This window comes from Canis lupus, chromosome 6 (genome assembly GCF_011100685.1).
Source record: "Canis lupus familiaris isolate Mischka breed German Shepherd chromosome 6, alternate assembly UU_Cfam_GSD_1.0, whole genome shotgun sequence".
Taxonomy (NCBI): Eukaryota; Metazoa; Chordata; class Mammalia; order Carnivora; family Canidae; genus Canis; species Canis lupus.
This window is the reverse complement of record NC_049227.1, coordinates 61,616,178-61,630,842: the sequence shown is the minus strand read 5'-3', so window position 1 is coordinate 61,630,842 and position 14,665 is coordinate 61,616,178.

Sequence of the window (14,665 nt, the reverse complement as noted above, 5' to 3'; positions counted from 1 at the left end):
CCCGGCAATCAGCATTTAAAATAAGACAAACAAGCATTTTTCCTGGTCTGTGAATCCCCGCTGGCCAGCCTCCACCTGCACACCTGAAGCCAACGTGTCCAATTGAATTTCTTTGTAACCCGGGTCCCCTTCAGAGACCTGCCCCCTCCGCATACCAACCTGGAAATAGAGAACCTAAGCAGGGCAAATGTGATTTTAAGAATTGCTAATGATGCTAGAAATCTGCAATGCAATTAGCATCATTGGATTTGGCGCTCCTCCGCTCCTCCGTAGGCACTGAGCTCGTCGTCCTACCGCAGTGGCAGCGGCGACAAGCGCCTCCACGCGTGTCCGGGTGCCGCGGCTATGCTGGCAGCGCGCTGCACCAAAATGCGAGCGTTTGGTTAGGCTTCCTCTCCTTCTCCCTCTCTCAGCAACTGGCTTCTTTGTCTCTTCTTCCTGGTGGCTGCGGGGTGGATTTTTTTCCTTTGGTCCTATAGCCTTCGCATCCCATCCTCCGGTGGAGTCCCTCTGGCTTCTGAGCAAGAGGGACCCCCCCCCCCCACTTTGTGACCTCATTTTGCCCTCTTGCATTTCAGTGCTTCCGTTCACCAGTGTTCCCTCTATCCTGGAACCCCAGTAATCCATGGTGCCTCGGCAATTGGGAGAGCCCCCCTCGACCACCACCCTTACCCTCCATTAAGATATACCTTCCTTTCTCCCTCCTCTTCTTTCTCCTCTACCTTCCACTTCTTTGCCACTCTCCATGGCTCAGAAGTAGTATGAAGAGTTAAAAATAGGGAGATGGAAGGAGCCAGAGGGAGAAAGAGGCAGAGGGAGAGAGAGAGAGAGAGAGAGCAAAAAGGAGAAAAGAATTATTGGATTCAAAATAAACCTTTACTTTTTCATGGGAGAATTATTTTTGCTCTCTGAAAAAAAAAATAGCATGGGCCAGGCACAGAAAACCATGGTAGCTGGCTAAGAGGTTGCAAAATCCAGAAGATGATCTTGATGTGTCTGTTCGGCTTAGCAAAGGCTCCCGCTCTTTCAGATACAGAGGCCCAAATCAGAAGCTTGTAGAGGGGAGCTATTCCTCCAAGATTCCAGATGTGTCTGTGAGACAACACGTTATGGGGCAAATTGATTTCACCCTTGGGAAACTGGAGATTTTTCAAAGTTATGTCTGCAAAGCCGGCTAATGCATTTCCCCATTAGTGCATTAAAGTGTGCCCTTATTAATTCAAACATAAAGGCAACAAAATAAGCTGTTAAATTTAAAATATAATACATATATAATGAGGAGAATGTGTGAAAGCCTTATTCAAATGAAAATACAGGAGTGTTTGAACTACTGAGGTATCTTTTGTATTGAATTATGAGCATATGTAATAGATTTAATTATTAATTTCCCCATTGTTCTATGCACACAGACAGGGTTCAAGGCACAGTCATTCTCTGGCTTTCATAGATCTAATTTGTATAATTATTGCCTGAATAAAGAATTGCTCCAATTCCTAGCTCTCTTTCTTTTTTTCCCCCTTCTAAATACTATTTCAATGCTGCATTCCAAAAGGGGAACACCTGCCAGTTCTTCAAAGTCAGCTGATCATTTGGAATGATGGACGGCGCTGCTGGCGATGACGTCCCCTTTCAAGTCTCTTTGTCTAAGTGAATTATCGTGCATCCTTTTAATTTTATTGAACAAATTACATTTGTCAAGGTCTATCTTTGTAAATAAATGATAACTAGAGACACATGGATGCGTATTTCTGCTGTTCAAGGGCTCTTGTTCCATTTCTGGAAGCCAGATGAACATGGAACAAAGGAGAAACTTTCCTCTAAAAGCAATTATCTTTCTGCATTCCCATCAGTATAATTATATTGCAGGGAATTTTAAGAAGCTGTAGAAGTAGAATTGAATGCTTAAAACTGTGTTTGCTGAATTGCTATGCAAAAGTTGAGCAGGCTGTATTGCATCACACTCAATAGTCTAACTCTCTCCTGGCCACATTTCTGCGAGTCTCGAGCAGCGTGCCTGCAGGAGGGAGACAGTGCGGGAGGGGTGGGGCGGAGGAGGGCCACATCGAGGGGTTCCTGTGTTTCTTGAAGGGAATATCTAATGACATATCTGAAGCCCGAGGCTGGTAGCAAGGTGACTAGGGATGTGTACCATAAAACCCCCCATTTCCAGACTGTTTGGAAAGCTTCTGAGTTGCGTATTGCTCTCTGCCTGGAACAGAAACTCACTGGCTTATTAGCCAATCCATGAGTGGTGGTGGAATAAGGAGGGGATCGTTCCTGAAATCATGGTGGCAGCAATTGTGCTGCTCCCCAAGCTGACGGCTGGTTTAGGGAGATAATGAGTGCGGTTTGTGTGGCTACTGTGTCAATATTGCGCGTCAACAAGGATCATTTCTTTATCATCGGCTCTCCTCCACGGTAGTGAAGTATATTGTCCCATCGCCGATGGCTATCCACAGTCTCATCCCTCCTCCTTCCCAATTTTTACAAAACCACCTGAGGGACGTTTGGGGGTGGAGGCAGGGAAGGAAGCACTGGTGAGAAACGACAATAGAAAATGCCAGAATCCTGGTTCATTGAGTCCTGGCTGGTGGGTTTTGACTTAGGGGTTCCATCATGGTCTAGAGATCCCGAGGAAAAGGAGCCCAGAGGCAAGGATGACTTTATATCTTCAAAGAAAGATGGGAAAGAAAGGACTGCGTGAAAAGTGAGGAAGTATTCCTGGTTCACCAGAGCCTGTATGGAGCAGTGGATGGAGCAAGGGCCGGGGGGTGGTCAGAAGCAGGGACAGCCACTTGGCCTCCTTCAACAGTAGAATAAGGACCAGATGATCAAATAGCTTACACTGAGATTCTGAGTCCAAGATCATGATTCCTAGTACGTGGGGCATTAACCTCCATAGGAAAGTGGGAGAGGGAGGATCCAACCGGGTTGAGGGGTTGAGTTGCTAGAGCTTCATGAATGTGCTGAAGAGAAAAAAGGATTTATTCTCTTAAGAAAATGAGTCTAGGGCTTTCTATCTCCAATTTCTGTGGTGAGGCTTGGTGATAAGCAAGGACTAAAACCAGCGGGGTCATAGAAGTTTGCCAGGTCAGAAAGGGGTGGGTCTGTAACATCAATTTAAAATGGTACCTTGGGCATCTTTGTTATTGAAAAGGCCCCTCCCTCTGGAGAAGGTGGCTGCTGTGGTTTGTCTGATTCAGATCATTTCACTAAGTAGGGAGTGAAGGCAGTGAGCAGAGCGGGCCAGCATGTCCAGCTAAGTACTAAGTTAGACCCCCCCCCCCCCCCGCCCACCCAAGTGGCAGCACTATGCTTGGGGCTGGGAATAGAAATTCACAGAAGACGTGGTCCCTGTTATCAGGACCGGGTGGTATGAGTCTGATGGAGAGGCCAGGGAGGGACTTCAGGGATTATAGGACACAGAGATGAGGGTCATGGCCCAAGGTTCTCCTGGGAGGGCGGTTGATGCGGGAGCACAGCAAGGAGCACCCGGTTCAGCCTGAGGGTCCGAGGACAGTCAGGGAAGGCCGTGGGGGGAAGTGAGGCTTGAGTGCACATAGTCAGATACAAGTGGGAGCAGGGGGATGGTAACGAGGAAGCATATGTGAGGACCAATGACAGGCACGTTCAGCTACTGATGTCTCAAATGGCCAAGGAGAAGGGTGAGGGTGGAAGAGTGGAAAGGAATGAGAAAGTCACCATGTGCCAGGAGGGGAAGGGTCTGGGAGCCTAGCCAGGGAGCTGGAACGTTACAGCCTACATCCTGGATAAGCAATGAAGGAGTCTCACTGGTGAGAGACATCTTCAGGGGCAAGCTTTAGAAGGGTCATACTGGGAGCCAGGATCAGCTACTGGGGCCCAGTACAAAATAAAAAATGGGGCCCCCTATTCAAAAAGAAGAAAAAATAGCTGTCAATGGTACTAATATAAAGAGCTTTTCCCCTTTTATTCTGTAGTCTCTCACTGGTCATGGTGCTTTTTAAATCTGCTATTTAATGTTACTCCTGGCAGGTGCAGGGATACCCATGGGGCAAGTGCAGACAGTCACAGAATCCCGGGGCCCTACCCCAAGACTTGGGACGTGTGTGGCCCACTAGCTGCCACTTTCCACTCTCAGTATCTGCTGGACTAATGGGCTGTGCTCCAGCTCCAGATGGAGCCAGGCATCTCCCTTTCGCAGAGGCCTGATGCCCCCACCCTGGGCAGGCAGATGCCCCCACAAGGGTATGTCTGTGTCAGGATGCACTAGGTGTCTGGGTCTGGGGTGGTTGCAAGGCTTGCCTGCACAAAGTCACCTGCCAAATGCACCATGGCACTGTCAGCCGAGGGTGGAGACAGCCATCACCAGGCCCAACCCCCCAGACATTGTGAGGGATGCTTGCCCAACCCCAACCCTCCCACACCTGTGCCCAGGCCCCTGCTGCTGGTGGAGTTGGCAATGGTCACTGGAAGGGATTAGGGAGAAGGCAGGCTGGGCAGGGCCTCCGGTGCCAGAACACAGGTAATCGGATGGCTGAGAACCTGTCCCAGGAGGTAGAAGGTGTGGAAGGTATGGCATACGTGGCCCTAAGTCCCCAGCACGTAGTTTGTTGTCTCATGGACTTTACTTCCAAAAACACTAAATTATTCAGAATTTCAAGATGGCAACCACAGTGCATTAAATCTCAAAGAGGGGGTCCTTCTGAGTATGGGCCCCCATGCAGATGCACTGGTCACTTAGCCATGAAGCTTATTGGCAGCAGGGAGCTGTAGAGGAGCCAGGCTCAAGGCAGGGAATCCATTAGGAAGGGACAGGAACTCTCTGGGTGATGAATCATGTAGCTAAGGCAGTTGTGGTGGGTATGGGGAGGAAGTGGAGACTGCAGGTACTTGGAGCAGGGGAGGAGGTGAACCAGTGGTATATAAGGGAGCCTCCAGATTGCTAGTGTGGGCAACTGCGACTTTATGAAATACCTTCACAGGAATTTCATCATTCAATCTGCAAAATAGCCCTGTGGAATATATATTTTTGCTACTTCCATTTTATGGTGAGGAAATGGAAGTAAGATAATTTATTCAAGTTCATCCAGTCAGAAGACTTGGGACTCAACCCAAGGTGTTTGATTTCAATTGCATACTCTATGCACTATGAAATTTGGCCCCTCTGCCGCTCTCGATGCCTCTGACCTGGCTCATTCATTCATTCACTCATTGCTTCATTGAGCAAATACCGCTTACGTGATCACAATGTGCCAGGCGCTCATCTAGGTGCTGGAGATATATCTGTAAGCAAGCCAGACAAGGCCTCTGCTCTCGCGGAGTGCACATTGTAACAGGGCCCAGGTGCCACATTAATCAGAGATTCCCATAGGACTTTAAGGGCCAGTAGAAGCCATTATTTATTTTTCTCTTTTGTTTCTTGTCCTGGTTTGTAATGAATTAGAGTTTGATTAGCTGCAACAGAGCAATCATGACTACGGGGAGAGGAATAAAGTGTCCTTTCGACCACCCCTATCCAAAAGCTGTGTGTAATTAGAAAAATCAAACCCTAGTTCCCATCATCTCTACCTGGGCTGGCAGAGGTCTGTTTATTCTGTAGATAAATATTTATTATTATTTTATTCTTTCATTAAAATGAATATATATATAAATATATATAAAATCTGTTCAAAGAATGTTATGAATCTCAGGCTCGGAGACTGGGTACTTCTGTTGCAGGATAAATTTCAGAGCATTAAGTTGTTGCTGAGCCAACAGCAACGGTTCTGAATACCGTTCAGATGACTCAACAGTGTGGGTCAGGAAGGCACTTCGCTGGCTGATGACTCAGCCCCTCCCAGTGTCTTGTACCGTAGAAGACTGTCAGGAAGGCATGTGTCAAATGGTGTTAGGAAGAACCAGTTTTCCCCATTGATGCACAGCTCCTGAACTAGAATGGCTGCCAGATGGCATGGGCGCTAGAACATGAGCATTCAGGGTATGATGCAATCACAGGAAGTTTGGAGACTGAAATCCTTTTAAAGGCAATGAATGCAATGTTTGATAGGAAACAACGTTATAAAAAGACTAATTACCGAGTGAGTAGTCGCGGAGAACTAAAATCATCATTCTTGCAGGAGAACCTTCTGGGCCTGATGATGTCTATGGCCTGGCTTGTGTCAGAGATTCTGGAGGCATGGAACATGAGAACCTGTGATACCAGCAGGCCCAAACCAGGCTGTACATTTCAGCAAGGTCCTAGCTTCAGAGCAAATGGCCAAGAGGGGATTGGAAGACTCAGATAGGTCCTAGAAGGTCTGGTCCATAGAAGACCTGGACACAGTAGTGACTCAAGAAGCCTGACTCAAACCAAGAGGCATCAAGGGATCTGGAGACCATCCTGGTACCTATCACGCTTCCCTCTAGGGGACATCATCATCCTTCTGGGTCCGATGTGGCTCCCTGTTCTGTCTGGGAGGCCCTCTTGTTATGTGTTTGCTGGGTGAGGCGTGACTCCTCCTGATGGCCTTCCCTTCCCGGCCCTGTGGCGTTGAGTTGCCCTGTTCTCACAGTCCCTCTCCATAGTAACAGACGCTTCCACTGAGTTAACACCTCAACCCATTAAGCTTAAGTGCTTTTCAAAACATTTTATTATTGGCTGAGTGTTTGTGAAGCAGCTTACCTTGGACTCCCAATGGCTTCAAGAGGTTTTGTGCCTGTCTTGTATTCCAGAGGAGCCGTGCCACAAACCCAACACATTCCAGCATGTGTAACTCTACCCTTCCCTTCCCTGTCTCTCCAAAGAGCGTGATGCCACTCGTGGGAAGCCGTGAAGAATTTTGATTTTGTCCTTTATACTACCTCCTGGTCAATTTTTTTAAAAAGATTTTATTTATTTATTTATTCATGAGACACACACACACACACACACGCACACACACACACAGAGGCAGAGACACAGGCAGAGGGAGAAGCAGGCTCCATGCAGGGAGCCTCATGTGTGACTTGATCTTGAGACTCCAGGATCACGCCCTGGGCTGAAGGTGGTGCTAAACCGCTGAGCCACCCAGGGATCCCCTCTGCCTGGCCAATTTAAACAGGGACATCATCCCCTTTAAAAAAATGTTTTAAACTGTACGTTACATGGATGAAAATCTGCCTGCCAGAGTCAGGCAGTGAGCACATGACTAGACTAGGGGAGCTTTCCATGCTGCTCTATTGAGTGAGAAACCTAATGGACTGTGTTCTGGGTCCTTTCTGAGACACTTCCTGGTATCAAATTCTTCCGTTGGCAGCCAGGCACCTCTGTCTGCCTTCCTGTGGTCACCATGATGCCATAGTTTGGCCGTCCCAAGGAAATAATATTCATTTATTAACATCTTGCTGGGCACCTGAGTGGCTCAGTCAGTTAAGCATCTGCCTTCGGCTGGGATCATGATCCCAAAGTCCTGGGATCAAGCCCGACATAGGGCTCCCTGCTCAGTGGGGAGTCTGCTTCTCTTTCTGCCCCTCTCTGCATTCATGCATATGCACATGCACACTCTCTCACACAAAAATAAATACAAATCTTCAAAAAACTGTTTTAAAAACGTCTTCCTAAAATTAAATGAGTAAGCACACCAGTGCTTAATAGTAGTATTACGTGAGACCCATGCATCTTGAGCAAAGCTGACCCATTTGTGATGCATCTTCAGAGATCCATTTCCATTGGTGTGTAGGTCTAAGGGCAGGGGTGCCAAACATCAGAAGGTCATGATCAGCAATAGATACAACAAATAAAGTACTGATTGTAGCGGATCCATGGCACGTTCTGTTGCGATTTTCTTTCTGCGCCTAACATAGGATTTGCAATATCATTTGCATGTCATAAATTAGAGAGGTAGATTAAGCGAAGACTTGAGAAGAGTGCTCTTATAAGAAGCCACAGTACATATTCGCAGATAAATTCCAATCATGAGGAGATTTTGATTTCAGGCCCTTATAAGAGGATTGTGAGATAGGGGCAGCATCTGATCTCGAGGCAGGTAGATAGGGGTGAGATGGCTAATCATGACTGATTTTAAAATCAGTCTGTGGCTAAGTGTGGTGAGCTGCAAATCAGCCTCCTGAGTTTGGGCTGCAGGGGGAGCAGAAGCCGTCGTGGTGATGTAGAGTGTCTCTGGAGACACAGCCACAAAGAAGAGGACGGCCACCCTAGGCCTCGGGAGGAGCCTTGAACTGGAGCATGATGAGAACACCCAGGTCAGGAGTTGCTGATGGGGAGGGAAGAGCAGTCCCAGCCACGGGACTCGAGGAGGCGTGCGGGCCGGGCCACAGTGTGCTTCCACCTGGTAGGAGCGTGGGGTTTGTGGTGGGAGCTGGTGGGCCAGGCCCTGCTTGCATTTTACAAATCAGATGCTCTCCCCAAAATGCCCCTCCCGTAGCCTCCCACCCTCACGTGTGGCCTTGGTTGTGTGAACCCAAACTGTTCCAACAGACTATTAATGACGGCTCAATTGTCATGGCACAGCTTTGTGTTGATCTTGAGCGCTGCCTTTCGGCCAGCGCACAGATCCTCTGGAACTGGTGCACCGTGTTTCCCCGCGAGCACAGGGCCACACACCTCTCTTCACGCTCAGGTCTTTGCGTGGTGTCTTTGCTCACAGGCCCTGTTGATGATGATGACGGTAGCAGCTAACATTTACATGATGCTGGGGGCTTTGCGAACATTAACTTGTTTAATCTTCATAACACCCCTCTGGGGTAGGGATTATCATCATTATTATTATTCCCATTTGACAGATGAGGAAAAAGAGGCACAGAAGTTAAGTCACATAGGATCACATTCTGGTAAGTAGTGGAGCTCGGATTCACATCCACTCTCCCTGGCTTTGCGGTCTATGCTCTTAACCGTTTGGCAATTGGCCCATCATCTGCTTCTCGAATGGCGTAGGAGCATGAGTCAACACTCTCATTTAGAGTGTCCAAAGGTCGTGGAAATGTGTGTCAGCCATAAAGTATTCCCATCCTTGCATGGATGGATGCATTCGGACGCTTATTGACACTTACCCCCTGCCAGACCACTGTGCCGGGGATCAGACCAAGACAGACATGAGCCTGATTTTGAAAAGTCAACAAATTAAACATGAATCGCAGTGATAGGTAACGAAGCTTATGCTAGATAAAGCTTAAAATAACAGTAGCTAATATTTACTGAGCATTTGCTCTGTATCGCCAGGCACTGTTCTCAGGGCTTTTTATGGATTCTCTCATTTAATCCTGACTGTGCCCCTATGAGGTAAGTCCTATTTATCCCCATTTTACAGATGGGGAAATGCAGGTGAAGCAAGGCTGTGTGACTGCTGAGCGATACAGCTACTTCATGGTGGAGCCAAGACCGTGGCAGGCCACATTTGAAGGGAAACCAGCGTGAGAATTAGGGAGTCTAGCTCAATCAGCTGGCAAGCAGTACTCATTGAGATAACCAAATACGGGAGGTTCTTCCTTCATTTCGGCGTTCAAAAGCATTTCTCAAGAATCTTGGATCTGCACGACATCGAGGCAGGGGGTGCTGGTCTGTGGTGGGCGGATACAGATTATGGATAAGGTTAGAGCGTTTGCACCTGCAATTAAGAAAATAATGATTCAGTAGCCAATAGTATGTTAAGTATTTAAGGATGTAAAGATAAGAATGGCTCCTTGGTCTCGAGTGGATCGGCCTTTAACACAGCGGGGCAGGCAGGCTCACACTTAGCGTGCCCAGCGGCACGGAATGAAGAGTGTGGACTTAAGGAGGGAGGAAGCTGTACCTGTGGCCCAGATTTTAGTCCTGGAACTCCAACCATGTGACTTTAAGCAAGCTGCCGACTTCCAGAACATTAGAAACAAAGGCCCGGAACCCTCGCTTTACAGACGAGAGTTGTCAGAAGCTAGAGAAACGTTTGAAAACTGACAAATTCTGTTTCAAGTTGTTCCTTCCGGCCCAGAAGATGCTATGAATCTTAATCTGTAGATGATTGTTGAATTTTTCAAAACACAAACAGTGTACATGTCAAGGCTTTGGCAGGCTGCAGTTTGGGAATACGGGGCTTCGAAGACTTCCTGGGGCCACAGAGGAGAACTTGAAAGGAAATTGGAAAGGCACAGAGAACACGAGGGAGAGGCTCCCAGCACGTGCGGGTACTCTAGGTGGGAGCGTGGAGGGGACGGGAGGCAGAAGGCTGGAGTGAAGGAAGTAGCCAGAAATAGCATCGGGCCGCTCCGTAGCATTTAGGGGGTCAGGGAAAGGAGAAAAGGAGGAACGGGAGAAATGCTTTCCCGGGTTTGAACTGCTTCCCTCTTCATTCACATAGCGCCTCTGTCCCTGATCTGCAAGAGCGTGCCTTGGGCATCCTGTACTATGGTTGCTTTGGGTAAATGGATGGGGAGAGTCTCATACCAAGCTCCAGGAACTATGGTAGAGGACAAGGCCTCCAAAGCCTCCTACACGGAGCAGAATTTTATAATTTACTTGCACAACCAACCTTTAACATTCATCCGGAGCCTTTACTTCTTCCACAAGAACCCTCCTTTAGCTGGGTCCTGCACACTAGCCAGGGCTGAGGGCAAGAATGCAGACAGGAGTGAGCTTCCTATTTCCTTTAGACAGTGGCTATATCCTGAGCATCCTTAATAGCAGAGATGGAAAAAAAAAAAAAAAAAAAAAAGAGGAAGAAATGGGGGAAGGCCGGCAGAGGTGCATGTGGCGGGCACCGCCTGGTAGCTCCATTCCAGGTCTTTGGGCTAGCTGTTTTCCTGGTTGATGCTGCTTTAAGAACCACACTGGGGGATCCCTGGGTGGCTCAGCAGTTTAGCACCTGCCTTCGGCCCAGGGCGTGATCCTGGGGGCCCGGGATTGAGTCCCACATCGGGCTCCCTGCATGGAGCCTGCTTCTCCCTCTACCTGGGTCTCTGTCCCCCCGCCCATGTCTCTCATGAATAAATAAATAAAATCTTTAAAAAAAAAAAAAAAAAAAAGAACCACGCCGGTTCATTTATTACGGTCCTTTTTTTCTGTCATTCAAGCCTTTACATGAATTTCTTTTTCCTTATGTTCTTTTGCCACAAAAGCGACTATGGCCCTGATTCCTAGCACAGTCACCAAGCAGCCACCAAGCACGGGGGGCAGGGAGTGTCCTGGAGATCATCTGTCTTAAGGATGTCATCTTGGCAAGACTGTCCCGTCTGTACCAGCCAGGGAGGCAAAAAGGCAGATGGCCCAAAATATACACCGAGAGTTAGACACGTTTTGAGGGACGTTAGAAGATGGGCTCTTCTGGAGAACTTTGCCTCAAGCCCTGACCACGTTCTCTCGAGAGCAGAACACGGATATTTCCTCAGACCGCCAGAGCATTTCTGTGTTATCTCAATCGTACATAAAAGCTATTTGCTGTAATAAGAAATCACACCAGGCTTGGAGTCTGAAGACCCACGTCTGAGCTCTGGCTCTTCTACTTCCTCTCTGCGGCCACGTGGCCTTCTTCATAGCACGGCAGAGAAGGGCCCCTGAGAAACGTTATGATAACACGTTGTGAACTGTAAAGTTGTGCAAATATTAGTCAGTTTGTTACTGTTGCCTGGCAATACTCAGGGATTGTCCTTGACCCGGTTCCAGGTAAGTAGCTAGGGTCTGCGTAACCGAGGGCTTGGCAGGTTCCGTGACCGTGGAAGAGTGAAAGGGGATGACAGACGCTCTCCTGCGGGGTTCGTTTTGCAGACCTAGAAGGACGCTGCCCGTGACCCCGTGCCATTCCCCACACGGCTGCTTTGGTTGGGGACTACTAATCCCTTCTCACCAGGGACTGGGGGAGAAGGATTGTATTTAATACCAGGGGTTGTACTGACCACCCCCACCCTAGCATTTTGTCTTGGGTGTTCCGGAAGGCTTGGCACCCTTAACGGACCCCTCTCTCCCATGGGCTCAACTGTAGCTACTTCTGAAGCATCTCCCCTCCTCAGTGATCTTTCTCACCCCTGTCTTCCAAACCTGGTCTCACTGTCTGGGCTCAGTGGCCAACCCTTTGCTTCCATTCCAGTTCCTCCTCCCCTCCTCCTTCTCCTCCTCCTCCTCCTCTTCCTCTTCTTCTTCTTCTTTTTTTTTTTTTAAGATTTTATTTATTTATTTGACCGAGAGGGAGAGCACAAGCAGGGGAGCAGCAGGGGGAGGGAGTGGGAGAAGCAGGCTCCCCGTGGAGCAGGGAGCTGATGTGGGGGCTCAACCCAGGACCTTGGATCGTGACCTGAGCCAAAGGCAGACACTCTACCTATTGGGCCATCTGGGCGCCCCTCCCTTCCAGTTCTTGCTCTCGGTCTCCTCCTTGGGCATGATGCTTCAGAGTCCCCCTTGCTTTCCGGGGTCCTGTCCTCTCACATTTTCGTCACCTGAGAGGGGAGGTAGGAGACTCGGGTTCCATGTACCCATCTGGGAGCGGGCTGCTTTCTGCCAGAGGATGTATTTCTAAGTGTTCAGACCAAAGAGTCTTCTTATGCTCCGTAGCCTCTGCCAGAGTAGAGTGTCCTTCCTGGTGTACAGATGCTCACGGTGCTCCCTTCGGTGGCTGCTTTTCTGCTCCCCCGACTCTTGAGTTTGCTGGGCAGTCCCTCGGAAGCTCCGATGACTGCATACTGCATTATGCTGCGAGCAGGGAGCCGTTTCCTTCGTCTGGGAGGACGCCTCTGAGTCTCCGTTAGCCCTGGGAGCTTTTCCTGTGTTGCACTCACTGCCAGGCCCCACTAACCTCTCCTACTTTCTTCCTGGTGGAATTTTTGCCGGGCAGCTTTTCCTATGTCCACCTGTGCCTAAGTGTCCAGATCTTCCCAGCAACTCATCTTGACCTCAAGGGTAACTTTCTTACAGGCCGGCTACATCGACTTTCTGGTCTTGCCTTCGTTCTGATACCTTTGGTCTCCGCTGAGGCTTGGGGCGAATGGCCCCCATCTCAGGGCTCACCTCCCCAGTCCCGAGGATCCCTTCCCTCCCAGTGCCCGGACTGGTCTGCTTATCCTGTCTCCAGTCCCCATCATTGGAGCTGTGGAGAGAGAGCTTCTGGGCAAGATGCCACTAGCAAGCCTGTCTCCCTAAGAACAGACCCCTTTTCTCTTCCAGTAGAAACCTACCCTTCTCTCACAGCTGTGTGAAAAGAAGCCAAATGCCCATTCTTAATGTGTCACAACTGAGGCTCACATGCAAACTGCTGTTATCTCAGCAGGAGAGCAATTTGCAACCATTTAAAATCCTTTCACTCTTCCCTTCTTCTCAGTGTATGGTTATACACACACCAGTCCATATTTATTAGTGCAGATGGTGAGAAACTCGTCGTTGAAAGGGCTTAGAGCACAGAAGGAAATGGATTTTTGGCCTCATTCTGGCCTTATAAACAAGAAGGCTTGAATGATTTTAGGTTCCTGATTCTTGCCTCAGAAGAGCACAGTTTGCTTCTCTCCAAACACAAGAGGTTGTAAATTGGTAATTCATCTCAACCAAAGGCCACATGATGAGCAATTGTAGAAGTATTTTTCTCCTTGTTGTGCAAAGGAGGAACCCGACATCTGAGTGTGGGTTCCAGCTGGTATTCGCCTTTTCACCATTTGCAGCCCAAAGGCACGGTCTTGGCCAGCCCTGGGCTCACAGTATACACCTCCCGCCTTTTACCTGCATCACTGCCAGGGCCATCTCTCACCATCTCGAGGGGAGAAGTCAGCTCAGCATTTCCATGTGGCTTCTTCTTCGTCGTCGCCGTCGTCGTCGTCTTCTTCTTTTCCAGCTAAAAAATAAATCAGTTCTAATAAAAACATTTATACTATATTCTTTATTGTCAGCTAATCCTGCCCGAACTCATTAAATGGCAGTGTGTGGGTTATTTGCTGTCAGTGAAATTATCAAAGGCATTTTTCAGCTGGGGCACCAGGAAAACATATGCTTCAATGCCAACTAAAACAATAATGAGGAAATGTTATGATCAGTCTTGACCAGATGACCCTGCCCATTTTAGATTAGTTCTTAATTTCAGCACAAGGGTCATCCTGTGAATTCTTACAATAAGTCACTGCTCACCACTCACATGAAAAAGATGTGACTTATTAGAAAACTCACTGTACTCATTGCAGTTAATGAGATGTGGAAAGCTTTGTAATTTGATTTGCTGGGCCATATGCTGTAAAGGGATACTGCTGATTTCATTCCTCCGTATTTAATTTAAGCAGTATGCAATACCTTCTTCATATGGCTACTTATATAATAAAAATTAACTTAGGGTATAAAAAATACACCATTGTGGGGTTTATTACTTGGTGTGGTTCAGTTTCAAGTGTTTTTCATGGAAACATCTGTAAGTAATGTGTGTGAGTCTAATTTTAAATCCCGCCAAATATTTTCCATTTAACATTTGGTTTAACTGACAAGCTTGCAGAGGTGGTTTTCAGAGTTGTTGGTAACAGATATGTACAGTATTCCCAAGGCAATAGCCTTTTCTTTCTTTTCTTTTCTTTTCTTTTTTTTTTTTTAATGGCAGACAGATAACAGTAACGCAAAACTTGGTTTTTGACCTTTTTAACATTTCAGTGGGTATGAATAGCAGTTCAGAATGTAGGCACTTCTATCCCTTAAAGGCCCAGCTGTGGTTTAATCTGGTACCCCCTAAAAATAGTTACCTTGGTTGTGACTTTTGTTTCAACATCTGTGGGCGAG